The 27,813-nt window shown below is 35.0% G+C and overlaps 1 pseudogene across 1 annotated transcript; it reads left to right on the top strand.

Annotated features, from left to right (window-relative positions):
- The first annotated feature begins 261 nt into the window (after nt 1-261).
- Nucleotides 262-27,330, top strand: LOC145200384 (chymotrypsin-C-like; annotated as a pseudogene). The gene is made up of 6 exons (XR_016449811.1): nt 262-418; nt 4,058-4,411; nt 8,776-9,004; nt 26,470-26,663; nt 26,826-27,049; nt 27,127-27,330. The product of XR_016449811.1 is annotated as a chymotrypsin-C-like (transcript).
- The last annotated feature ends 483 nt before the right edge of the window (nt 27,331-27,813 follow it).

Here is a 27,813-nt window from a genome sequence, read left to right as displayed (position 1 = left end):
CGAATATTTTCATCGTCCCACGAATTCAAATTCATGTCCGACGGAATATTAAAATTGTAATCAATTGCATTTCTTGCTACACATTTAATCACAAACTTTTATATTCGGCGAAAAGACGAAATGGATTTTAATGCGAATTACAAACTAAATTTAATAAGGTTTTGTAAACATTTTAAGATTTTGTTTGGTACAAAAATAAAATTCTTAGACGTTTAAACAACTTAAGCTAGTTTACCGGAAGCGTAATATGAAGGTTTATGATTGCTATTTTCTTTGAAAATTTTTGTCTTTGTAATCCACATCAATACTTGTCTCATGAAAAAAGTACGGATGAAAAATATGATGGATATTTCGTGCGTTTTAACTTTACTGCTGCTCATGACAATCTCCTCTTACGAATCAACAGATTCTAGCGAAGGTAGAATTTTTTCAAAGTGATTTAAAATGCCGGCAATTTTTGTAACGCGGTCTGAAAAAAATGCTTTGAGTCAAATTTGAAAACTTTTTATTTTTTGTAAATAGCTTTCTGTTACAGTTGACTTTGTTAAACAACTTCTGATTTAAACAGCTTTGATAAACAGCTTCTGATACAAATGGAGTTTAAGACCGATCCAAGTGCGGTAGGATGGAGTAAACATTTTAATAAGTTCACTTCATCATGCCACACTTGGATTGGTCTTGTGAGTCTGGGTTAATTTAACCCATATTAGCGATAGAACTGTTGAGCTAATGGTTAACCTTTCGTTGCGTTGATAACTTAACTCTGAAGAATCAAAACGAGAAAATGATTTTTAGACATTCGCTTATGTGGAATTATTGGGCTTCTTTATTCAATGACATGAAACACCCTCCCCTCTCTCCCAACCCCCTCACCTCTAGAATTTTTTTGATTATCTATTGTTTAGCTTGATTCATAATCTGGCATGTTTTAAAGAAAAATGCAAAAAGTCAATAACAACAACCAAAGTTTTGCTTTTAGCCACAAAAAAAAAAAAAAAAAAATTTTGATTTCTTTTAATCTTTTTACGTAGTAGTTTTCGACCACGTTTTTGACCACTAAATTCTTGTTAGGATCTTCCAGGGAATTTCTGCTTTATCTTTATCTTGTAGCTAAATCTCTTTTTGTGTTCTAGGATTGTCAAGTTGAGAACACTAGTTTTTTATTGATAACCCGAACGGAGTACTCTAGATTAGCATTGATCTCCTGATCACTTTTTGATCGAACTTGAAACTTGACGGACCGCATTTTAGGTTTCTCGTCTTTATTTCTAACTCACGACTTTTATTTTGCGGTTTTATACTTTTTTGCTAGCAATTAATTGAACCATCACGATTTTTTAACCGAAATAATTTTTTTCGTCCGGAATAAACTTTCTCACTTCTACTTGCAAATACATTTTCTTTGCTTACAACCAACTTTTGCAAAACTCCCTTGATAAATTTTTTTAAACTAGCTAAATAAATTTACCTTTGAAAATTCAGATAAACTAAATATAAACAATAAAAAAAAGTTATTGAAACTGAATAAATGGTTTTCGAAATATTTCAAATACCCCCTGAGTCATTATCATTTCTGATAGTCTAACATTTTTAGTTACATTTTATGATTAATAAAAGTTTTTCTAGCAGTCTATCCATCGTCTCTAGACCCAGATCCCACACTTTTTGCGCAGCAACAGTGAGACCTAAACTATCCTTCATCATCTTTTGGACAAGTTTCTTCTTCTCGTCGTAATCTTGTTTATCTTCCTCACTTCTCATCTTCAGCTCAAGTTTATAACTTTAGATTTCTAGTGTTGGTATATCGTTGGTATATACTTACCTATAATTGGCCAATAGTTAAGTAAAGGTGATAAGTTCTTAATAACTTTATTTTCTTATTTTTTAATGTTTTCGAAAGTTGTTCTCCATCATTAACTTCTTGGAATCATTACAAGAACCCTTAAAAGCTGGAAGTTGTGGGTGAATTTCAATCTTTGTACGCTAAGTATAAAGTACAGTTGTACATTTATTTTGTGCATTAAATATAAAAAGTTATACTTAACCTGTGCCATCGCAATTGTTGTTGAATTAATGAATGATTTATCTTTCATTAAACATTTTAGATAAATATTTAAGTATTAATTGTAAAAGAATACTCTGAAGAAGAATAAATGTGTAAAATAAACACTTGAGAGCTTAGATTTTTATTTCTGAAAAAATAATGTAAATGAACCTCTAAATTCAGGGATTTCCTATGTCCTGCTTCTGAGCCCACTATGAAACGCTGACATTTTTCTTTTCCAGACATACCTAGACGAAACTCATTTCACCCATGAAAAACTTATACAGAATCTTTCACATACTTAAATAAAAGTTAACCGTTATATAGGGTAAATCCTTTATTGTGAATCGTGAGTTTAAAATGAAATACTTCCAAGTTAAAAATGTTTACTATTGTTTATCTTATTTCAATAAATTACTATTTGTAATTTTCCGAAATTTTGAACAAAAAAAGTTTTATTTAAAAGATATAAAATAATTTTATGTTTAAAAATTTCAAGAAAAGAAAAATAACCGAACAAAAGGTTAAATATACAAATACCTTTAAAAAGTGGAAATTGCTAACAATCTTTAAAAATTTAAACAACTTTCAGCTTTCTTTGCTTGAGATTTTTAAAGACAACTTCTAGTTTTATTTGCTTGAAATTTTGTAACTTCAAAACTTCACTTTACTTCGGATGTTGACTTGAGGATACAGTCAGCTATTGCGCGAGGTTAGAATTATTTTGTTCTATCTCCAAGTTTAAACGTTGGGAGAAAGTTTTTGATTTTTTTCTTAAAGTAAAAATTATTTAACATTTTAGCCTTAATTTTTAAAGATATAATAACTTATGCTTTAAATAATTTATGTTTAAACAAATTATTTAGAAAAAAAATTTGTAAAATAGAGCGCATTTTAGAAGTAATCATTACTTACTAAAATTGATAACTCATTTTCTCCCAACTTTTAAAATAGGAGATAGAACAAAATAATTCTAACCTCGCGATTGAACAAGGACTCTCATTGTATTATTAATTTAACAAGGACACTTTTATTAAAGTATGTAATCTTTACTTTAGCAATTGGAAATTTCTTTAAATGTGTTTATTCTCAACTATTGTATTTTCGAGTTTTTTTCCCTTTCTCATTCCCATTGAAGAATTTGAATGGAATTGAGAGATTCATCAAAGTTATGAATTTCTTAATTAGTTAAGTTAGATTGTATTCATGCTTTATTTTGTTGTTTATCTTATTCGTGATAAGCATTATACCTCAGACGGTGTCTAGGGTATTCAAGACATTATACCTCAGACGGTGTCTAGGGTATTCAAGACATTATACCTCAGACGGTGTCTAGGTATTCAAGACATTATACCTCAGATGGTGTCTAGGGTATTCAAGACATTGTACCTCAGATGGTGTCTAGGGTATACCAAATAAGTTTCACTCATCTTTTTATTTCCTGCAAGAAATCATTTTCAGTTTTAAATGTTAAAAATAGTTAGCTCACTGCTGCAAGCAAGCCTAGACTTAGTGATCAAATTAGTAATCAATTTATTAATCAATTTAGTGATCAATTTTATAATTAAATGATTTTTTTAGTTGAAGCTGAGGAAACAAAAAATTTAACTTAAATTTCGTCATCGAACTTTTTAGTAGCAACTTTTTCCGTCGTTGCAACATTTTAAAAGAAAATCTTTTTACTATGATTTGATAAATACTATGAGTTAAATCTTTTATTTAGTCTTGAAACATAATTCTATAATCGCTCCTCCCCTTATCACTATCCCTAGTTTTTTTCTTGTGCACGCAACTTTGAGTATTAGCATTGTATTAACTGTAATTGTAATGATAAATAATGGTGACGGTTCATGACTTTCATCTCTCATCCACTGTTTTTTATTCAATAGGTAAAAGGAAGAGGGAGTTAAAATCCCTTGCCCTCTCCATTTTGCATATGCTACAATTGCAATATAAAAAAGCTTATTAACATTTTGTTAACCAGAAAATAAGATTCTTATATTCTTGTGTTAGGTTGTAAAGACATTCAAAGTCCTTCCTATTGCGTCAATAATCGTTATCAATGCGTACTATATGGAAGATACAACTTGTATATGTATACTAATTGTAAAAAAACTTGTGGAATATGTCAAGATCATAAAGATTGTTCTGATTCATCTACAGAAAACAATTGCATTCAATGGAAAAAGGCAGGTTATTGTGCTGACAAAAGCAAGTATTATGCATCCATGAAAGCGGCATGCAAAAAAACATGCGGATTTTGTGGAACTTTGAAAAGTACAGCAGCTCCAAAGAAAACAACGCATTCAACAAAGCCTGTTACTAAAGTCTACACAACAAAGCAAGTGAAAAAAACTCAATCCCCAGGTGCTTTCTGCTTTTTCTATTATAAATTATTAAAAAATATTTAAATAATTAAAATTTTGTTAAATGCATTTTTTATAGCTAATGCTAAAACAAACTCTTATTGTAAATTATTAAGCAATTAAAAAATGACTTAAAAAATTAAATTTATTTAAAATCAATTTTGATTTTGTTTGATTACAATTAACATACTAAACAAATTAGGATCTACAACCAGTAGAGGACCTAGCAACTCCTCTTCGCCATCATGCTTAGTGCCAAGTTAAGACTTTTGGGAATCTGTGCCTGTTTTAAAGCAGGAAGCCCTCGTGGCGATTGTTTTTATAAATGCATATTTTCGTTCTAAGTTTTGTTCTTTAAATCTAACTAAGTTAACATATTTCAATTTTGTCATTTTTTTACAGACATTTTGGCAATAAATGAATGTATATAAAAACTGTATGTAAAAGTAATTTATATTTATGACATTTATTGAAATGGCTTGCTCGAAATTGTTTTAGTAAAAGGTTTCTTTCTGCTCTTCTTTTCGAAAAGCTAAGTTTTCACTGAAATCCATTGTTTTAAATGACTTTGATAGTTCCTCTCGGTACGATGATGGCTGAGGACCATTGTTGATTGGTATTTTTCTTTAATCATTTAGAAATTAAAAAATAATTACTCAGCCATACAGTTTTCTTTTAAGAATCGTGAGAAACAATCGATTTACTGTTTAAATATTCAGAAATATAATTGAAACAACCCAATTTAAAACGTAAAGAGGATGTAAAGGATTATCATTTTCATCTTTTTGAGGAAAAAAAAAACCTTGAGATTGAAACTTCAACAATCATATATATATTGTTTTAATTCAAAATTGAAACGATCTTCTAAATCCTTGCTGTACACTTCTACATCCTTTTTTTGCATTAACTTGCATTTCAATTGCACTTCTTCTAGTTATTCATACCACAAATTCTTCTAGTTTAACTTTTTAAAATGATTTGCTTCAAAATTGTGTAATCACTTTTCTCCTCGACAATTTCATACCGAAATAGACTTTTCCATAGTGCATAAGCTTTCATGGCTTTTATTTTGAAGAAAACAAAACCATCATTTACAAACTTGGCTATTTTGCGTAACGTAATATCGCATACAGTTGATTTGCATAGAAAAATCGGAAACAAAAGTTCCCCAGTATTTCGCTTATAATTTTTTTTTTTTATTTATAATGTAAATTAGCTCTTAAATTGTTTGAGAAAAAATAGATACACAAGTTCTTGCGCTCCTAACTAATTTTCAATTCTTTAATGATAAAAAAAACAAACTTTTACTTCACTAGCGTAAAAAATCTGTTGCCTAAAAAAAATAACTGCTAATATTCTCTTTAAAATCATACACCAATATTTATTTTCAAATCTGGCTTATCATATTATTATCGGCACGAGATATTTTATATCATTTACAGATAAGTTATATCCGTTCTTTTATACATTGATGTCCTTTACTTCTGTCATGGCTACAGATAAAGTTCTCAACTCTTTTTGATAACATGATAAAACTTAATCACGTACAATCATTAACAAATTCCTGGGGCTGTCTATTTTATTTCCAAAAATAAAGGAGAATTAGATAAGAAACTTGAATACATAAAATATAAAAGTTTACTAAAAAAAACCTTTGGTTTGGCTTTTTACGGTTGTGGAGGAAAATGAGCACTTTTCATGTGAGTCCACACTTACTGGTAAATTATATCTTAAAGAGTGTTTACAAAAACATCTTTTACGTCTCATTAAATCATATAATAATGGACCTGTATTTTGGCCATATTTGGCTTCAAGTCGTAATGGTAAACTGGCTAAGGAATGGTATAAGCAAAGTGATGTAAATGCTCTTGTCTAAAATAGCTAATTATCTAATCTATCCAGAATTAAGAGTTATTGAAAGGTACTTGGCAATCACTAAACAAAAGATGAAAAAAATACAAACAATTTCCAAACACATTAAAAGTTTTAAAATTTGTTAGAAAAAATGATTAATAGTTATGATTGCAATGCTGTGCGCAAGCTCATGAGACCACCAAAACAAAAGCTCAAAATTTTATAGGATGTCCGCTGAAATACATTAATTTCTTTGAAATATTTTATCTTCATATATAGATGTGTTAGAAATATTAGTTAGTTTTAAATTAAAGTTGATGAGTCTTTTTTTTTTTTACTTTTGCATTAATTTCGTTTACACACTTTATTATTCAACTCGTTTTAAAAATACTTTTTTGAAAATATTTTTGATGATTTGAAAGAGCTTTTATTTTTTTTAAAAAAATAATTTTTTTCATAACAAAAATTAATTTAATAAAAAATTAACGTGTAGTAAATGATGACATTTTATAAATAAAATCAATTTTCTAAAAATCCTGAAAATTTAAGAATTCTTTAATTATATAAAAAGTAAAAAAATGAAAATACTTTACTAACAAATGAGAGGAGAAATTAAAAATGAAAATCACTGAACTATATGCACCTTTACTATTAATTGTCAAATTATATTTAATAAACCAAATTAATTATTAAAATTACTTACTTAAAAAATAAATTAATAAACGATTTATAACTTGCTCTTATTTATATGCCAAACTTTAACGGCAATGACCGCATTCATGGCATTCTGCATAAATTTTCCAATGCCCAGGAGGAAAAATGGTGTGTTTTCCTCACATACCATTTTTCCTCCTGGGCATTTTTTGACTTTTCTATCTAATTCATCCCATTAAAGTTCAATAGGGGAAAGATTGGGTGATTGGAGAGGGCAAATCATTCTTTCAATTATTTTATCATTTCTAATTCACTTAAATGATTTCTAGGAAGTTTTGAGGAATGCATTGAGTAATTCTCCTCTTGAAAAAAAAAAATGGTTCTTTGATTATCCGACTTTCCCTAAGGATTGGAATGATTTTTTAAATTGCCCGAATACGCTTCTTTTATAATTGTTCAGTCTATTTTAATAAAATCACGAGTAATTTCACCACCAAATCAACTCCCCATCCCCAAAATATGTTGGACACTAATCCAACATATTTTAAAGTTGTTCAACAACTTTTTTTCATCATTTCATCATCATTTTTTTCAAAAAAGTTGTTGAACATCCGTTCAACAACTTTTTTTCAAAGAAATACTTTTCTCTTTAATCAAAAAATTGGAATTTTGATTCGTCGTTCCAAAAACATGTTTTCAGTAATTAACAGTCAATTGTTCATATAGTTTTACCCACTATAATCTTCTTTTCTTATGTTAGGGCCGAAGAAGTTGTTTCCTTGCGGCTATTCTTCCACCAAACTCCTCTTCCACCAAGCTTTGCTTCCATCAAGCGCCTTTTCTTCCACAAAACCTGCTTTCATCAATCGTCTTTTCAAATGTTGTCACAGATGTTGGATCTTCTCGGGAATTAATTATACTATTTACAATTTCTGCAGCAGTTAATAATTTATTTCTTTTACAAGTGGGAGCAATTCGTCGCTGACGTCCTGATTGCTTCCAATTGACCACACTTCCAGTATCTTCTTTCTTTTTTACAATATTTCATACAGTTGAAGAAGAAGTTTTAAAAATCTTTGCAATTTGTGTCATTGAATATTTTTCTCGCCACTATGAAAATTTGCCGATCGTGTTTCTACTGATAATTCTTGCTACTTTTTGTTAAAAAATGTCAACTTTAATAAAAATTACAAAATTACAATTGCTACAGTACTTCACTATGGCAAAGCTATACCATAACTTAACCTTTTTAAATGTAATACGAATGAATAGCTAAATGTTTGCATTTCTTAGCGTCTGTAACCTTATCATGAATATCGCTCTTGAAAATTGCGGAAGTTATCATGGTTTATTTAAAGAGTACATTTGGGTTAAGAAACCGTATACAGCCACTTATTGCTAAAGTAATTTTCAAAGCTTTTTTGAAATTTGTATTTTTTTCTTCATAAACAATTAAATACATTTTGATAGGAGATTTGATTGAAATTTAAATCAGCCAATAGGCAGTTAGAAAAAGGAGGAAAACCGTTGGCAGTATCAAACAAACCTTTTTCTAGGTTAAGAAACCTTTTGTTGGAAAAGTTCTAACTGCATCAGTGATTTTAAATTTTGACTAAACACAGCACCGAGTTTATTCAAAGTTGGCATTCAAACGCTAGACCTCTAGATACGTCTGTATTTTTCAGACTTGACTAATTTTACATGTTTAAACATACATGTAAATACACATTGTTTTATGTTCTAACTCGAATTAAGTTAACGCTGAAAAGCTTTGCTAAAAACTAAAGTTGTGTTCCAAATTGAAATATTTAACAAATACTTTTTTTTTGTTAGCTGTTTAACTTGGCTTGTGTTTAGAGTGTGGGAGAAATAAACAACTTCCAAGGCATACGAATAATGACGCCTTTATGATAGGTGGCAATGAAACAGAACCAAATACTTGGATTTGGCAAGTTGCAATTTATTATTACAAAGAATATACCTGCGGTGGTACTTTGATAACTCCTAATCGTGTATTAACTGCAGCTCACTGCGTAAATTATCGGGATAAAGTTGGAACAACCGTAAGGGTAGGAGATCATATAAGGTAACTCAGAAACTCATTTTTTTTTATAAAATTGGATAATATTACTAGGGCTGCTAGCTCGAAAGTGTTCAAGTTCGAACGTTCGAACTTTACGCCAAAATTTTAACGTCCAGGTTCGAACTTTTTTAGCTTAAAAGTTCAAACTTTCAGAAGAAATGCCTAAAATAATAAAATATTAAGTAAAAATAAAACTCAACAACAAGCACTATTACAAGACACTTATAAACGAAACATAAAATTGGCATTATTAAATGTAATACCTTGGCCTCTGAGGCTGTCAAAATTAGTCATGTTCCTAAAATACCAAGAACTGAAAACTATTTTAATTCTGGGATTAAAACTTTACCTGAAATCTTGAGCAGATTGACTGCTATTGATGGAATAAGTTTTACAACCATTGCTAATAGTCAAGTTTTGCGATCAGCATTTCGTGCTCTAGGATATAATTTACCCAAAAGTCATCAAACTGTTCGTGATTTAGTGATGAAATACTTTGAAACAATCAAGAAACAAGTAATTGCTTCATTACAAAAAGCCGTTTTAACTAATGGCAAATTTAGCCTAACATTTGACGAGTACACATCAGTTATTTTATTTGGGAATAAAATAAAAAGAAACTCTATAGAAAATTTTGCTACCAATCTCATTCAAAGATTATTCCAGTCTAGAGAGGGAGACTCTAATGCTGATGGAGACGTCAATAACAGTGATATAACTGATGATATGAAAATACAAACATTAAATTGATTTTAGCACAAGAACTTAAATGTTTCATTAAAACATCTGATTTTCAAACGACAGTAGAAAAAGGTGAACTTGGATCTAACCTCATTAAAAAGGAAATGACTCTATTTGAAGCCAGCAAATTAAGACCCAAAAATTTAGAAACGCTTTTTAATGCTCTTAAAACTATTCCTCTGACATCTGTGGAGGGTGAAAGGGACTACTAGAAAATGCGGGTTCTGGGACAAAATGATTTTTTCATGATCGTTGCGTAAATTTTTGATAATCGCGGGTTGAAAACATTTTTTGATAATCTAGGAGGACGAGAAAAGATATTTTTTCATGACGATCACGTAATGAAAAAAGTTTAATGGTTGCAAAGGTGTTTAAATCTTGCGCGAAAAATTTCTTTTCTTATTTGTTCTTGTTTTTGTTCATGCTCTTGTTCAAGTTTTTGTTCGAGAATTGATTTGTAAATTCCAATTTCGCGCCATCCAATTCCTTTGCTCCTTAAATATTCAATGGGGTCAAGTGTTTTGATGCTTTTAATTGTTCCGTCGTCATGTCGCAAGATTCTCGTTTTTCCGTTCATTTTATTAAGCCAAGAAAAAAATTTTTTACAAAATTAAATTTAAAAAAGGGACGCTTGAGAATGGGGTGTTTGGCCCGAGAAGCAATCCGGCGCCGATGGATTCATATCCTCTTCCGCTTTTGACGTAAAGGCCATCTCTGACAGAGCTTCCTTTGATCCAGGGTATTAAAAACAATCCGTTTCCTCTGTGGATGCCCATTTTTATTCCATTTCCATTTTTTTTGACGTACACGACACCCCTTCCAGCAATTTTGTCGATCACAGTGGATCCAAGCGAAGAGGCAACTCCGCCCAATAGACCAGTGACAACTGCTGGGGCGGCTCGCGCTGCAAGCATGCCTAATAATGGTAAAAGAGCACCGATGAATCCTCCTTTTACTTTTGCGTTGTGTTCCACTTGAGTTTTGCTCATTTTAATGGTGACCCCAACTCCTCGATGGAGAGCGTCCACAATTTTTTGATGTTGAGTTTCTGTCACAAGCAAAACGTCGTTTCCGTGAAAATCATCTTTTGAAATCCGGATGCTGACGGGTTTTCCTTCCATCATTGATTTTTTTATTTTTTCGATCTGTCCCTGTGACACATTTAATTTGACACTGACATATTTGCTCATTTTAAAAATGCCGGAAAAAATTTATTTCACTTCTCGAATGTGATAACGGATCGTGATGTCCTCACCGCGAAAGTCGATTAAATTTCCGTTTTGATCGACGATGCGTGTGGTCAACGTGGAAATTTCGGGAACAATGATAGGGAGGTAAAACAAATGGGCAGGTCTTTCAATGATCTTAAAGCCAGGACCGACCTGGGGGTAAAAGGAGTAAATGCAATTTACTTGCAATCCGTTGATGTATGCTGACCCGATGACGTTGTTGATGATTCTGATTGTGTTGACGTCCGAGATTCTGACAATGTCGTCGGACTCGTATTCGGAATTGGAGTCCAATTGTCTTTTTGTGAAGCCCAAAAGGGAGGCGATGCTGTTTTCGACGTTCAGGTCCATCAAATAATTCAATCCAAGTTTGATGGTTGATTTTAAAGTGTTTGAATTGGATCCAATTTTGATGTTTTCTGGGGAGTAGCTGATTTTATTTGCGGCAACGTAGCTTGCGCTTTGAGACGCATAATTTTTGATTGTGTTTGAGACGGACTTTCGCAAATAATTGTTGATGTCGATGATGTCGTAGCTTCCTTTTGGAATGGCAACGTTTTCCCAATTTCCTCCGTTGCTCATGCTGTACCGGAAAGAATTGTTTTTTTCGGTGATGTTTGGAAAGCTGTTGTACGTCTCAAGACCGATAAAAGCCATCTCATAATTTTTTCCTTTTGGAAAAACGATTTTGTCCACAAAATCTTTTGATATTATGTTGGATGTTCCATCCACATCGATGATTATGCCTGACATTTTTTAAATGGATGAAAAAATTTTTTAAATGGGTTTTTTTGTTGCACCAAAAATGTCAAGTCTGATTCGATAGTTTCCCTCGTTTTTTTTTGAAGTTAAATCGATAACAGCAAATCCGTAATCTTTCTCCCAGCATTTATTGCAAAAATCTTTGAAAACTTCTTTTGGCATGTCTCGAGAAGCATAAAATCGATAAATGAAATCGACAGTATTATTGTCTTGAGGAAAGAGACAAATAAAGTTTGCATTTTTTCGTATGGTTCGTCCTGGGAGCTCGAAATAATTTTGAGAGAGGTAAAACATGTCGACTTTGGAGTGTCTTCCTCGCATATAATAGGATTCGCATTTGTTTTGCTTAGCATCTAGCAAGTCGTCAAAGATCATTAAATTTTTTTTGGTTTTATCAAGATATTCAGGTTCAGGCACATCTTCATCATTTTCGAAAAAATTGCATTCAATGTCTTCGTTTTCGTCTTCGTTTTCGTCTTCGTTTTTTGTTTTGTTTTTTGTTTTGTTTTTTGTTTTGTTTTTTGAAAAGTCGTTTTTTGAAAAGTCGTTTATGACAGATTCATGGTTTAAATTTAATTTTGTCATTTCTTTTTGTAAATGGGGAGTGAGCATACTTAGAATAATTTTTTTTGGCAGTTTCTTCTCAAACCCTCTTTTCATTATTTGGTACTCGGGTTGAAAAAGAGATTTGCCAAAAATCTGCAAATGGTTATAATCCAACCATCCAGGCTGAAGCAGCAAATTGAGAAGCAACGTTGTTTTTCCACACCCAGATTCACCAACGATGATTCCTCGAATGCTTCTTGGAAAAAGCTTGCCGTTGTTTCTTTCATTTTCATTATTAATATATCTCAAATCGATAATTGACATTTTTTTTTTAATTTAAAAATATTTTTTTTAAAATAAAAATGTATTGAGTTAAATGCAAAAGGAAAACAGAAACGATCCATTTGAGAAATGAGAGGACAAAAAACAACAGAAACATGATCAAAGGAACTTGTGACTCTTGAGGAACGACCAAATGCAAGTTTGTTTCTTCGCATGGATCATCTTCTTCAACAAAAGGGGGAGACTTGGTCGAATCAATCAACAATTTTTCAAAAAAAATAAAGCTTCCGTGGGCAAAATTTCCTGGAGAAATGCACATTCCAGGAATGAATTTTGCAGGACCTGGCACAAACCTGGACAAAAGGCTCACATCCACCGACATGTATCAGGAGTGGAGCAAACCGGTGGATCGAGTGGACAATGCGGCATATCACCACGATTTGGCATATAAATATTTAAACGACGTTCAAAGCAGAAATTTGGCAGATCAAATGATGCTTGAAGAAATGAACTCCATTCCAAACCCCACTCAAGAAATAAACGAAAGAAAACTTATCGCTCCCATCATCAAAGCCAAAGCCAAATTCGGACTGGGTGTCTCAAAAAAAAAAAATTCCCCTGAAATGGACGGATCAGCTTGCAGAGGAGCTTCACAAACCGATCATTCGTCATTTTAAAAAAAGAAAAGTGTTTGTGAACGACATCGATGAAATATGGGCTGTCGATTTGGTTGACATGCAATCGTTTTCAAAGTTCAACAATGGAATAAAATATTTGCTCATGGTGATCGACGTGTTTTCAAAGTATGGGTGGATCGTTCCGTTGAAAAGCAAAACGGGAATTGAAGTGGCTGAAGCGTTGAAAAAGATTTTTGGTGAAAGAAAATGTCTCAAAATGTGGGTGGACAAAGGAAAAGAGTTTTACAACAAGCACGTGAAAGAGTTGGGTGTTCAATTGTACTCAACTGAAAACGAGGAAAAAAGTTGCGTCGTTGAGAGATGGAACAGAACGATGAAAGAAAAAATGTTTAAATATTTTTCAGCCAACAGCACCAATAAATACATTGACGTTTTGGACGAAATGGTGAAAAATTACAACAGCACAAAGCACTCGCCATCAAAATGACACCGATTGAAGCCAGCGAGGAAAAGAATAAAAATATGGTCTGGATGAATCTGAATGGAAAGATGCCAAAAGAAAGACCAGAGCCAAAATTTTTAATGGGAGACAAAGTGAGGATCACAAAAAAGAAGCCCCATTTTGAAAAAGGGTACACACCGAGATGGACTGAGGAGGTTTTCACAGTGTCAAAAATTCAAAGAACGGATCCACCCACGTACAAAGTCACAGACGCCAACGGTGAAGACATTCAAGGCACTTTTTATGAGCAGGAGATGCAAAAGACGCATCAAGAAATATTCAGGATTGAAAAAATCGTTCGCAGAACAAAAAGCAAATCACTGGTCAAATGGAAAGGATATCCAGACTCGTTCAACTCATGGGTGGAGAATAATGAATTGATCCGTTTGAAAAAAATGAGTTAAAAAAATTTTCTTTTCATATAAAAAAGATGAATTTCGTGACGATTGAGAATTTTGATGACAGTAAATTGTCAGTTGGAGAGATTTATTCAGCAACCAGGCCCATTCAGTACCAAAAGATTCCGCTTTTTTATGAGTACCCATCTGGAAAAGGTCCTTTTGTTTTGAGAACACCCGTTTTGTTTTCTCTGGGTGTGTTTGAGAACTGCAATTTTGGAACGAAAGAGCTGGAGGGATATTCGATGTCCTTTCTCGGTTTCAATGAAAAAAATGGAATGAGCGAAAAAGAAAAAAAGTTCATTGAGGTGACTGAAAAAATATCAGAATTTCTTCGCAAAAAAGTCAAGGAAATGATTCTAACTTTGAAAAAAGGAGGAAGAACAAAAAAAATAATGACAGATGATTTGTCCATTTTCAAAAACAAAGAAGATAATCCAAACGCAGCACCCATTTTTTTCGGAAAATTGTTCACAAATAAAAGTGAAAAAAACATTGAGGTTTCTTCTTTGTTTTTCAAAAAGGAGAACAAAAAGCTGGTTAAAGTGAATCCTTTGGAATATGTTCGACAAAAGTGTTTTGCTGTTGCCTCTTTGAGAATCGAAGGTGTTTTTGTTGGAGCGCAGATCAAGTCCATTCAGGTTAGGATTCCCGAAGTGGTCATCGCAAAAAACGCGACTTCTGTTCAAAGCATCATGGGTGATGATTTGGATTTGGGGGAAATGGAATCTGACGAAGAAATGTGAAAACACGAAAAAAAAAAGAAAATAAAATGAGTTAAAACATTTTCTTTTCATATTAAAAAATGCATGCCCCTCACAAGTTTTTTAAAAACGTTTCATCTGCAGAAAGACATGTTGATTCGAGTTTGGAGATCTCGAAAATGTATTTGGGACACATGGATGACAGGATCAAAGAGTTGGAAAAATTCAAAGAGTCAGATCGAGCCAAAAATTTGGAAAACTTGGTGGAAAGAATCAAAGAGCTTGAAAATTTGGTGGAGAAAATTAAAAATCTGCAAAAAAAAGACATCTCAAAATATTATTGTGACAAAAAAAGATTTGGTTCACCCAAACTGTTTCAACATAAACGATCATCATGAGATTTTTGCTCAGAAAGACATTAAATTTGCTGCTCTTGCTCACACGTCAATATCGTTGTCTGTTGGATTGAGTTTTGAAAGAGGAATCGCAGTCGTCACTTTGATGAACAAAATAAGCGACAAATTAAAATTTAACAAAAACGATGCCATTTTTTCTGAGTCTGTGGAAGACATCGTTTTGGATATAACCAACAACAGCGGCAATGACGTCATTGTCAAAAAAGGCGAAAAGCTTTGCAAAATAAATCACATCGATTCGAATTAAAAAAATCTGTCTTTGTTAAAAAGATGGAGATAATGAAAAACACTGAAAAAATTTATCCAGTTCTTCCAACAGCACCATCCGATGATTCATATCGTCTTCAAAAGATCAGTAAGATCCAAAAAGAAATGGAGGATGAAAAAGTGAAAAGAATGGCTTTGAGCAAAAAGTACCATCGAGTGGCAAAAATTATTCGTTTCGCAGACGATGGGTTGCAAACGTTGTGCATTGGTTTGGGGATTACAGGCATTGCGCTTTTGTCAATCGTTGTTGCCACTCCAGTTTCGATTGCATGCGAGGGGGTTGCAATTGGATTGGGGGCTTTGTCCATTTTCGGAAACCATCAAAACAAGAAAATGTTGTTGAAGGCCGAAAAGCACGAAAAAATAAAGGTTCTTTCAGAGTCAAAATTGAACACGATTAGCGATCACATTTCAAAATCGCTCATGGACGGTTTTGTGAGCGATTCCGAATACGAACTCATCCTCGGCGAGCTTCAAAAATTTAAAACCATGACTGAAGAAATCCGAACAAAAACAAAAAGCAGCATTGACGAATTGACCAAAGAGTCGTTGATCCAAAAAGGAAGAGAAGAAGCCATTCAAGCATTTAACAACTTTTACAAAAAGGGAAAATGAACGCAAACGCAAACTCGTTTTTGTTTAAGTTTTTTTTCTCAGTATTTTAAAAAATGGAATTCTTTAAAATACAAGACCCGAAAAAGAGAGATGAGATTGTGAAAAATTACATGGCCAACAGGGAGAAGCTTTACAATGAGAGCATCAACCGGAACGTTTCAGATGCGAATTATCAGACTGATCTGTCCAAGTTTTTTAAGCCACTCATCGAGAGCAACGAAAAAGTGAAAAACGAGATGAAAAGCATCGCATACAGAGAGGTTGAAAAAAGTCCACTGGCTTTGACTTATCCAGAAAGTGAGATGTCTTTTGAAAGTTCAAATAGTGCTGAAAAAACGTTTGGAAAAATGAATGTTGGAAATACAGAATATTTGTCAAAATACGCTGCCAAAAAATTTTCTGCAGACAGAGTTTTTGGAATTCACGCAAAAGAACGAGGAAAAATGTTTATTGGGAACAAAGAAATTACCATCAATGAAAACGACGTCATTATTGATGGAGAAAAGTTCGAGGGGACTTTAGGTTTTTGGGAGTTGATCACAAGATCAAGACCTGATATGACAAAGGTGACAGACGAGGACTTGAAAAATTATGAAAAAATACTTGTCGAAACGCATGCAATGGAGAGAGAAGGGAAACCAACCGTACCAAAAGCTTCGAGAAGCGAAAAGTGGGAAACGATTGTTTCAAAAATTTGGGAAAAAAATTACACAAAAACGAGGGGAAAAAAAGGTCACGGAGTGATCATTCTTCCGAGCGATCCAAATGCTCTTGTGCAACGACTCAGTTTGAGCATCGCCGCTGGTCATGCTGGAAATATCGCATCGAGAAACGAAGCTGTTGCTATTTGTGATGAGCTTTTGAGGCAGGGGGAAATCAACAAAGAGGAATATCGATCGATCCAAAAATACATTGCGTCGTGAAACACGAATTAAAAAAAAAAAATTCTTATTTTAAAAATGCTCATTGTGAACAACAGAAGATATTTAAAAAAGAACGTCATCGGAGGAGGAGGGATCGTTGACACGTTTAAAAATTTTTTGAGGAGAATGATCGCTTCAAACGCATCAAAGTCATCTCTTCATTTATTGAGGAAAGCAGCAGCAAGCGAAATTGGAAGAGAAGCGATCACAGCCGCCAGATCTGCCGGAAAAGAATTAGCCTCTTCGGCCATATCCATCGCCAGAGACGTTGCCATCGACAAAGGAAAAAAAGCGATTGAAAAAGTTTACGCCAAGACAGGAACGCCAAACCCAAGCATGATTTTAAACGATGTGGCAAAGCAATATGAGTCTGTTAATCCGATGGAAGAGCTGCACAAAAAAATGTTTGGTTCGTCCATTAAAAAGAAAATGACAAAAAAGAACGCAGCAAGAATCCAAGATCTGGTCAAAATGGGGAGAGGGATTTTGATTGCGTGATTTGATAATTTGACATAAATTTTTTTTTTCTCATTTTAAAAAAATGATAAACACCGACAGATTAATAATTGACGAAAAGCCTCTCTCCGACACAGGCATTGAAAAAGTTGATTTTTTTCGAGTACCTTCCAACAAACTTCGATTTGAATTCTTCAGGATCGATCGTTTTTGAGATTGATTGTCAGTCTGTGCTGACACTTCCGTCTGAGGCTTACATCCTCGTCGAAGGGGTTCTGAAAAAAGCTGATGGAACCCTTTACGCAGCAGCAGACAACATTGCTCTGGTGAACAACGCCATCATGTATTTGTTCAGTGACATCACTTATGACTTATCAGGACAGCAAGTGGAAAGAGTCATGTATCCAGGTCAGGGAACAACCATGCTTGGATTGTTGAAATATCCTTTCGGTTTTCAGCTTGCCGATGGTTTGAAGCAAATGTGGTATAAAGACACCTCAAACGCGACTGGAAGCACGGGGTTCAACGTCAGGCGAGACCACTTGTTTGCAGACACCACATCCATTGGTGCATTTTCGTTCAGGATCCCTTTAAAGCACATTTTTGGTTTTTGCGAAACTTACGACAAAGTCGTTTACGGATTCAGACACACGATCACCTTTACAAAAAAAGAATACGATGACGCCATTTACAGAGCCGGAGCTGTTACTGCAGGAATGATCGACATCAAAAAATTCCGACTTTTCATGCCAAGGATTGAGCTGGATGTTTTGAAAAAATCCGAATTTGTGAACATGATGGCAAAGAAAATCTCCGTTCCAGTAGCTTACAAAGCAAACAAAGTCGAAAGGCAAATCATTCCAGCGGGTCTCACAGAATTCACTTGGACCCTTGGAAGGATCACGGACAAAAGCGTTCCGAGATATATCGTGTTTGGTCTTCAGACAAACAAAGGTTCCAGTCAAACCGCAAATCCAGCCGTGTTCGATCATTGTGACGTCAGCAATTTTTTCGTGACCGTCAATGGGATAAAATATCCAAATTACAATTACGACTTGAATTTTGGAGAAAAGAAAATAACCATGGCCCATTCCGATGCGTTCACTTTTGACGAAAAATATTATGGCACAAACGAGCTTGTTTGCCAATCAGGCTTGTCTCTGCTTGAATACAAAAATTTGTTTCCGTTGTTTTTTGTCGACATCAGCAAGCAAAAGGAAAGAGTTGTTTCCGAAACGGCTGAATTGGTTGTCAACCTAAAATTCAGAACGGCTGTTCCAGACAACACCGTTATTTTTGCAGTGATCATTTCAGACAAATTGATCCAATTTTCTTCAGACGGAAACAACATGAATGCTGTTTATTAAGGATTCTTGACAAAAAATTGATTTAAAAAAAAAATTTTTCTTTTCAAAATAAAACATGAGACTGACAAAAAATTATCTGAAAAATTTGCTGAGAGAAAATGGTGTCACAAAAACCTCAAACAATTTGTTGACTTTGATGATGATTGCGGTTGAGAACAATCTCGTAAGCAAAGATTCGCTTTTGGAAGGTGCAAAAGAATGCAGACAAGTGGGTCGACCGAAAAAAGAAAATGTGAAAACGGAAAATGTGAAAAAACCGATCGACCCAAAATACGAGAGGCTTTGTTCGATTCGAAAAAAACCTGTGTCTGTGAAAACGACCAACATCGAAACAGGGGATGTGGTTGAATACGGATCCCTTTACGAAGCGATGAAAAAGACGGGTCATGGCTGGAGATATTTGGAGCGTCGTGATGGAAAAGTGGATAATGGAATCAAGATTGAGATCTTCAATTCTGAAAAACTCGAAAACAGAAAAAAAACTCCAAGTCCGAAAAAATGAAAAGTCCGAAAAAAAATTTTCAATTCTCGGAAAAAAAGAATTGAAAAAACCGGCACCGAAAAAACATGCAGTCCTGAAAAAACCGGCACCGAAAAACCGAAAAAAATTTTCTTGGCGTAATAAAAATGGAAAGAAAAATGCGAAAAATCGGAAAAACCAAAAAAATTGAATTTGAGTTAAATAATTTTCTTGGCAATAAAAAAATGGAAAACAAAACTGTCAAAGAATTGCGAGAAATCGCCAAAGCTCAAAAATTGAAAAATTATTCAAAAATGAGAAAGAATGAGCTCGTTGAAGCAATAAAAAACGCGAGACCTGTCATTGCTCCTCGTCCTGATCTTAGTTCGATCGCCCCACGTCAAAAGCCTGTCATCGCTCCGAAACCAGCTCTTCCTCAAAAACCAGCTCTTCCTCAAAAACCAGCTCTTCCTCAAAAACCAGCTCTTCCTCAAAAACCAGCTCTTCCTCCAAAGCCGTCATCACAATATATCTTTGACACCCCTGTTCCAGATTCGTCTCCTGTGATGACTCCTGTGATGACTCCTGGAGTTTTTTCAAGGTATAAGACGGCTGTGACAAATGCAGTCGTCAACAGTTTCAACAGCTTGCTTGAGCTTGTCGATCCTTACGTTCCAGAGGCGGTGAAAAGAACAGTGAGCAATGTGGGGAACGAAGTGAAAAAAAAAGTAGATTCACTCAAAACAACAGTCCTCAAATCAATTGTGCGCAATGCAGTTTACAAACCCCTCATTCATTTTCAATTGACCGATCACGTGCTGAGGCGTGTTGCAAAAGAACTTTCGCATCAAGTCAAAGGAAACCAAAAGGATGCTTCTGCCTTTTTAAATTTGGCGAAAGACGGAGCGATAAAGATTCTTCAAGAGAATAAAAACAAAAAAGCGAGCCTTGTTTTGACAATCGATATGGAGAGCGTCAGCCTCACTACAGGAGAGGAGGTGCATCGAATCGTTCCTTTTTTGTCAAAAGCTGGAATTATTTTGGAGTCGACGGACTTGGGAGATTTTTATGAAAAAGCAAAAGATGAGATCCTGGAAAACATGGAAAAATACAACAAAATGGGATCGAATTGCACAGTGTCCGCCATCTTGAAAATGGACATCAATTTAATTGACTACAAGCCCATCGGTGGTCGATCGTATATCCCTCTCGACGATTTTCTGTCAAGCAAAAAAATAATCATCAACATGGTGAACGAAGACAATGAATGCTTCAAATGGTGTGTCACCAGAGCGTTGAACATGAAAGAAAAACATGGAGAAAGGATTGACAAAGACTTGATCGAAAACTCAAAAAAAATAAATTGGGAAGGGATTGAATTTCCTGTCAAACTCAATCAAATCAAAAAATTTGAAAAAAACAATCCAGACATCAGCGTCAACGTTTTTGGTTACGAAAAAGAATCCATTCACCCTTTGCGAATATCGAAATGCTTGAACAGAAAGCATGAAATAGATTTGCTGCTTATTTCAGACGAAAAAACAAATCATTATTGTCTGATCAAAAATCTGAGTCGACTCATTTCATCACAAGCATCCAAAAGAAACGTAAAAAAATATTTTTGCAGAAATTGCTTGCAGGGGATGGAAAGCGAGGAGGATCTTTCAAAACATTCGACCTATTGCAGAGAGCACAGCGCGACACGAATGGATCTTCCTCCAGAAAATTCGTTCATGAAATTTGAACACATGGAAAGGTCGATGAGGTTTCATTCATCGTTTACGCGGATTTTGAAAGCTTTGTCAAACCGATGGACTCGTGCGAACAAAATCCAGACAAGTCATACACCAAAAAGTTTCAAAGTCACGTTCCGAGCTCCTTTGCCTTTCACATCAAATGTTTTGACGAAACAGTTTATGACGGCGAACCATTTATTTCCAAATCGTCAAACGAAAACCAAGACGTGGCACAATTTTTTGTCGAAAGTTTGGAAAAAAAAATAAAAGAAATTTTTGGGAAAAACTTGAAAAAAAATATGGTCTTCACAAAGGAGGATGAAAATAATTTCAAATCAGCGACGGTTTGTCACATTTGCGAAGAAAAAATTCTCGATGCAGAAAAGGTGCGTGATCACTGTCATTTTACTGGAAAATATCGAGGAGCGGCACACAACGAATGCAACATAAAATACCAAGTCCCAGAATTTGTTCCTGTCGTTTTTCACAATCTGTCAGGTTACGACAGCCATTTGTTTATCAAAAAATTGGGTGGAGAAATAACCTGCATCCCATGCAACGAGGAAAAATACATCAGCTTCTCGAAAAAAATCACGGTGGGAGAGTACATTGGGAAAGACGGAAAGCCCAAAGAAAAAAAAATTGAATTGAGGTTCATCGACAGTTTTAAATTCCTTTCCTTCAGTTTGGACACTTTGTCGAAAAATTTAAAGCCGGAAGAGTTCAAAAACCTCTCAAAATATTTTAAAGAAGAAGAAAAAATCGATTTGCTTCGAAAAAAAGGTGTTTACCCTTACGGTTGGGTTGATGGATTCGATAAATTTCATGAAACGCAATTGCCACCAAAAGAAGCTTTTTTCTCAGAACTCAATCACGAGGAGATAAAAGACGAAGATTATGCACATGCGCAGAAGGTTTGGAACGTGTTTCAATGCAAAACGTTCAGAGATTATCACGATTTGTACAACGTGTCAGACGTTTTGATTCTGGCTGACGCCTTTGAAAATTTCAGGGACGTTTGCATGAAACATTACAAGCTCGATCCCGCCTGGTATTACACGTCTCCCGGGTTGGCTTGGGACGCTTATTTGAAAATAACAAAAATAATATTGGAATTGTTGAGCGACCCAGACATGCTTCGAATGATCCAAAAAGGAACCCGTGGAGGGATCAGTATGATCTCCAATCGGTATGGAAAATCAAACAACAAATACATGGGTGACTCGTACGATCCAAGCCAACCAACAAAATTCATTCAATACTTGGACGCCAACAACCTGTACGGATGGGCCATGTGCAAACCCCTTCCCACTCACGGTTTCAAATGGATGTCAGAAGACGAACTGTCCAATTGGAGACATTATCCGTGCATTTTGGAGGTTGATTTGGATTATCCTGAAAGCCTTCACGATGAACACAACGATTATCCGTTGGCCCCTGAGAGAATAAAAATTGGAAAAGTGGATAAGCTCGTTCCAAATTTAAACGACAAAAAAAATTATGTCCTTCACTGTGAAAACCTGAAATTGTATGAACGATTGGGAATGAAAATTTCAAAGGTGCACCGAGGAATAAAATTTGAGCAACGGGATTGGATGAAACCATACATTGACCTCAACACAGAATTAAGAACAAAAGCCACCAGCGAGTTTGAAAAGGAATTTTTCAAGCTGATGAACAATTCGGTGTTTGGAAAAACCATGGAGAACATTGAAAAGCGAGTGGACGTGAGACTGGTGACAGAAAAGAAAAAGGCAATCAAGTTGTCGGCCAAACCAAATTACGACCGGCACACGATTTTCGACGAAAACTTGATTGCCGTTCACATGAAAAGGACAAAAATTTTTTACAACAAACCAATTTTTTTGGGGATGTCCATTTTGGATTTGAGCAAAACCTTAATGTTCGAGTTCCATTATGATTTCATCAAAAAAAAAATATCCTGGTGACGCAAAGCTGCTGATGACAGACACGGACTCGCTGGTTTATGAAATAAAAACGGACGATTTTTACAAGGACATTGCCGACGATGTTGAAAAAAAATTCGACACGAGCGATTTCAGCAAAAGCCATCCAGCCATTCAAAGTGCCGGGTTCAAAGTGGGCTTAAACAAAAAGGTCATTGGGATGTTCAAAGACGAAACCGGAAGAAAACAGATTGAAGAGTTTGTCGGTCTCAGGTCGAAATTATACTCTTACAAAATACATCAAGAAAAACAAGAAAAAAAATGCAAAAAATGCAAAGGGGTGAAATCATATGTCGTCGACAAATACATCACACACGACGATTACAAAAAATGCCTCGAAACCAAAAAAGAAAAGATTAACAAAATGAATGTCATCCGATCCCATTTGCATGACGTTTACACGGAGGAGATCAACAAAACCTCTCTCAGCTCCGACGATGACAAAAGAATCATTTTGGATGATGGAATGCACACGTTGGCTTATGGTCACCACAAATTAAAAGAAAAGGAACAAAAGGTAAGTGACAAAAATGGGGAAGCAAATTAAAAAAAGAAAAAAATGAACAAAATAAAAAAATGAACAAAATGATCAATGTGGAAGGAGTTATTTTTCCAAACGAGGCTTTGACCAATTTTCAATTGATGGAAGCAGCAAAAAAACTAAAAATAAAAAATTTTCGCGGGGTTTTTGTCAGAGACACATTGCCAAAAAAACCGAGAAAAAAAGAATGCGGGATTATCAACACGGGGGATTCGAGCACGGAAGGGTTTCATTGGGTGTGTTGGTTCAAAGACGGAGACGAAAAGTTCAGCGTTGACTCTTACGCTCAACCGCCTCTCGTTGAATTGGTTCAATATCTGAAAAGCCCTGTCTTTTACAACAGCGAAAGGGTCCAATATGGAAACACGTCTTATTGTGGTCACTTGTGTCTTTACGTCTTGAAAAAATGTGAAGAGGGAAACAGCTTTCAAGACGTTGTCAACACCCTTTGGTGATCACTTGCGAATTAAAAAGTCGAAGATTTTCCACGGATCCGAAGGATCTAAAAAAAATTTTCACCCTTTTAAAAAATGATTGACAAATTCAACAGAAACGAGTTCAGCGTTTATCTCGACAATCTTGCAACAGACTCAGCAAGCAACGTTTATATCAAAACGGATGGATCCAGCACCATCACTGCAGACATGGATTTCAATTCAAACAAAATCATCAACCTGGCAGAACCAACCAACTCGCACGACGCCGCCACAAAAAATTACGTCGACACGCATTCGACAGGAGGAGGATCCTCAGTTGGCACATCGGACTTGGATTTGAATTTTCACAAAGCGATCAACTTGAACGAACCAACCAATCTTCATGACGCCGCCACAAAAAATTACGTCGACGTCAGCTCGAGCATGCTCATCAAAACGGACGGATCCAGCACAATTACTGGAAGCTTGGATTTAAATTCTCACAAGTTGATCAACGTCTCTGATCCAACCGCTTTAAAAGACGCAGCGACAAAAAGCTACGTGGACACAAAAGTGGCATACAACAACATCTTTTACACAGACGTCAATATGACATCACACAAATTGACCAATCTGTCGGAACCCGTTTCTGCTTCAGATTCAGCCACAAAAAATTGCGTGGACACGCACGTCGGTGGAACATTAGTGGGCACTGCGGACTTGGATTTGAATTCGCATAAACTGATCAACGTGCTTGATCCATCAAACGCGCAAGACGCTGTGACAAAAAGTTACACCGACTTGTTGTTGCAAAAATCGAGTTTGACCAGTGTCGTCACAGGATCCAGTTTCACCAGTTTGGGTTTTAAGTCTCAGACGGTCGCGGCGCTAACCACTTCACCAGTGTTTTCGTTTTCAGGGAAATCTGGAGTGTTGAGAAGATTGTGGTTGGCTGTGAGTGGAACCATTGGAAATGTTTTTATTCGAATCTTTACAGACGGTGAAATCAATGTGGGTAATTATGCAGAAACAACGGAAGGAATTGGAATAGATGCTGTAGGACTTGCTTGCGACTTGCTCTTTTGCCCTCTCGGAGGAGGACCTGCATACGCCAACTCTTTGCAAGGATGCAACGTTGCCAGCGCCACTTCAATGGGAGGATACTTTACGTTAGACATGCCTTTCAGAAACGACGTCTCCATTCAACTGGTGAACAGAAATGCCACAGCCATTACGTATTGGATTCAACCGTTCATTTCCACTCTTGCTTCCATTCCTGCTACCATTCCTCTTTACAAGCTGCACAGCACGACGTTCCGATATTTAAATACAACGTATGGCAGCGAATATGTTTTGATGAACACCAACGGTAAAGGAAACGGAGTCTTCCTCAAATACATCAGAGTGCACATCATCGGGTCTTCTGGAAACTGGTGGGAATCGAGAGTTAGAATGTATGATGGAAATTTGCCTCCTGGAAACGGAACCGTTCTCACTCCTTGGACTCCATACAACACCAACAATTACACCTACTTTCCTGGTTACGACGGTGACAGCACATGCATCTTTTCCTCATCTGGATTGGAAGATTTTTACTTGTCTTCGTGGAATGGGATAAACTTAACCTCTTTTAACAACAAGTCGTCAGGTCTAGTATACCAATCCACTGCTTCCATCGGTTCCACCACCACCATTTCCTTTTACAGAAATTTTGGAGAGGCAGATTCCATGCCAAGCGTCGCATCCGGAAGAAGGCTTGTGGTCACTCTCAACTCCGGTGACGCGCAAGTCGGACAATCCGGAAGCTTTTACCTTCTTCTCGGACAAGTGTTTTATTACGCATAATTTCGCGCAAGATTTAAACACCTTTGCAACCATTAAACTTTTTTCATTACGTGATCGTCATGAAAAAATATCTTTTCTCGTCCTCCTAGATTATCAAAAAATGTTTTCAACCCGCGATTATCAAAAATTTACGCAACGATCATGAAAAAATCATTTTGTCCCAGAACCCGCATTTTCTAGTAGTAAAGGGCTTTCTCTAGCTTAGGATTATTTGCAGCAAAAATAAGGAGCTCATTATGGGATGATACATTAGATGCATTAACATTTTTAAAACAAACACTTAAAAATACTGAGTGATGTTGTTTATTCTAAAAAAGACAATTTTTTCAAGTTAAATGTAGTGAAAATGAGAAGCGGGTCTCAATAAAGAGTTTTGTTTTTATAAATAAACAATTTTGTTTTTAACTTGTACTCTTTTATTTTGTGTGTTTTAGTGCATTAAAAAAAGTTCGAAAATGTTCGAACTTTTTTCCCAAATAGTTTGAACATGTTCAAGTTCGAACTTCTAAAAAAATGTTCGAATTGGCAGCCCTAAATATTACACGTAAATGTATACATGCATAAACAGACACACATAGACAGACGCAGACACATAAACAGACACACACTCACACACAAAGAAAAACGTTGTGAAATAATGAAACAAACTTTTTTAAGAGACAAAACTTAAGGAAGTGAACAAGAAATAGAAGTTGAAGACATAGTTTATCACAAAGAATACAGCGACACCTCACTCAATAATGATATTGCTATAATTAAACTGAAAGAGGAAGTGAAGCTTAACGATGATGTAGGAGTTGCTTGCTTGCCAAAAGAGCTTCCTTCAAGTGACTCTACCTGCTATCTAACAGGTTTTGTTTTATAAAATACTAATCACTTCTTTATGTGGGAGAAAGGAACTTTTAACAACTTTTTCTTTTAAGAACTATTCATTATTGCATGGTTATAAACTTCATAATTTAAGTTTTTTGTTTTTAACTTCCATGGTTTTAAATTACGCTATATCAAAAAAGGTTGGGGTCTTTTGTCTCCTGGTGGGATATCAGCAAACATCTTGAACGAAGCCCAAATGCCTATTGTTGATAATAAAAAATGTGGAGAAAGAAATAAAGACGACTTGGGAGAATCAAAGGTCACAGAAAACATGTTGTGCGCTGGTTATGATTCTGATAGCAAGGTCTCTGGGTGTCATGGTGACTCTGGTGGTCCATTTGTCTGCATGTTAAAAAACTCTTGGGTAAGTGAACAGTTTGCAGTAGAAAGATGATCGTTTAATGGATTGACAGTCTCAAGTTAATATTTCATATATATTAGGTTCTTCAGGGTATCGTAAGTTGGGGATCCCCAAAATGTGATGCCAGTGAGCGATATACTGTATTTACAAAGGTTGTTAATTATCTTGATTGGATAAAACAAAATTTAAAGTAGCTGAACTCAGAAATTAAACGTTAAAAAGGTCCCAATGATTTGATTTGTAAATTGATCGTCAGAAGTTTGAATTTTATTTAGTAGAGATAACCGCTTGTTTGTTTTTTAATGTAGTAGAGATAATCGTTTGTTGTGTTTCCCCAAAAATTTCCCCAAAATAACTATACGTTATTACCTACAATAACAACAAAAATACAAAAAGCGCGAAATTGCACTTGGGAAAACGCAAATTTCTATTAAGCATTTTTTCAAAAAAAAAAAAGGCCTTTCTGACACATTTCAAATAAGAACGCCCGCTTGTGATTCAGCGGTATTCTTTTAAAGGCTTTGAGTTTAAAAAGTGCAGTTTTACCCTTAAAACAAATCAATAAGCTACCTGTAATCTGCAACTACCTGTAACCTATACCCAGTAAGCGGAAAGGTTTTGCATTATAGAAACCAATAAAAATAAAGTAACCGTTCTTTATAGAATTTTTGCTTATTTTTCGTGAAACCTGATAAATTTCATAATACAACACACTATTTCAAATCAAATTCGAAAACAAATAGATTTATACATGGATAAAATTTTTG

Source organism: Hydra viridissima, unplaced genomic scaffold (genome assembly GCF_058129835.1).
Source record: "Hydra viridissima isolate aposymbiotic clone 2 unplaced genomic scaffold, HvirCarnegie_v1 scaffold_2, whole genome shotgun sequence".
NCBI lineage: Eukaryota > Metazoa > Cnidaria > Hydrozoa > Anthoathecata > Hydridae > Hydra > Hydra viridissima.
Note: the sequence above shows the minus strand (reverse complement) of the source record. Positions and strands in the feature narration are given on the sequence as shown.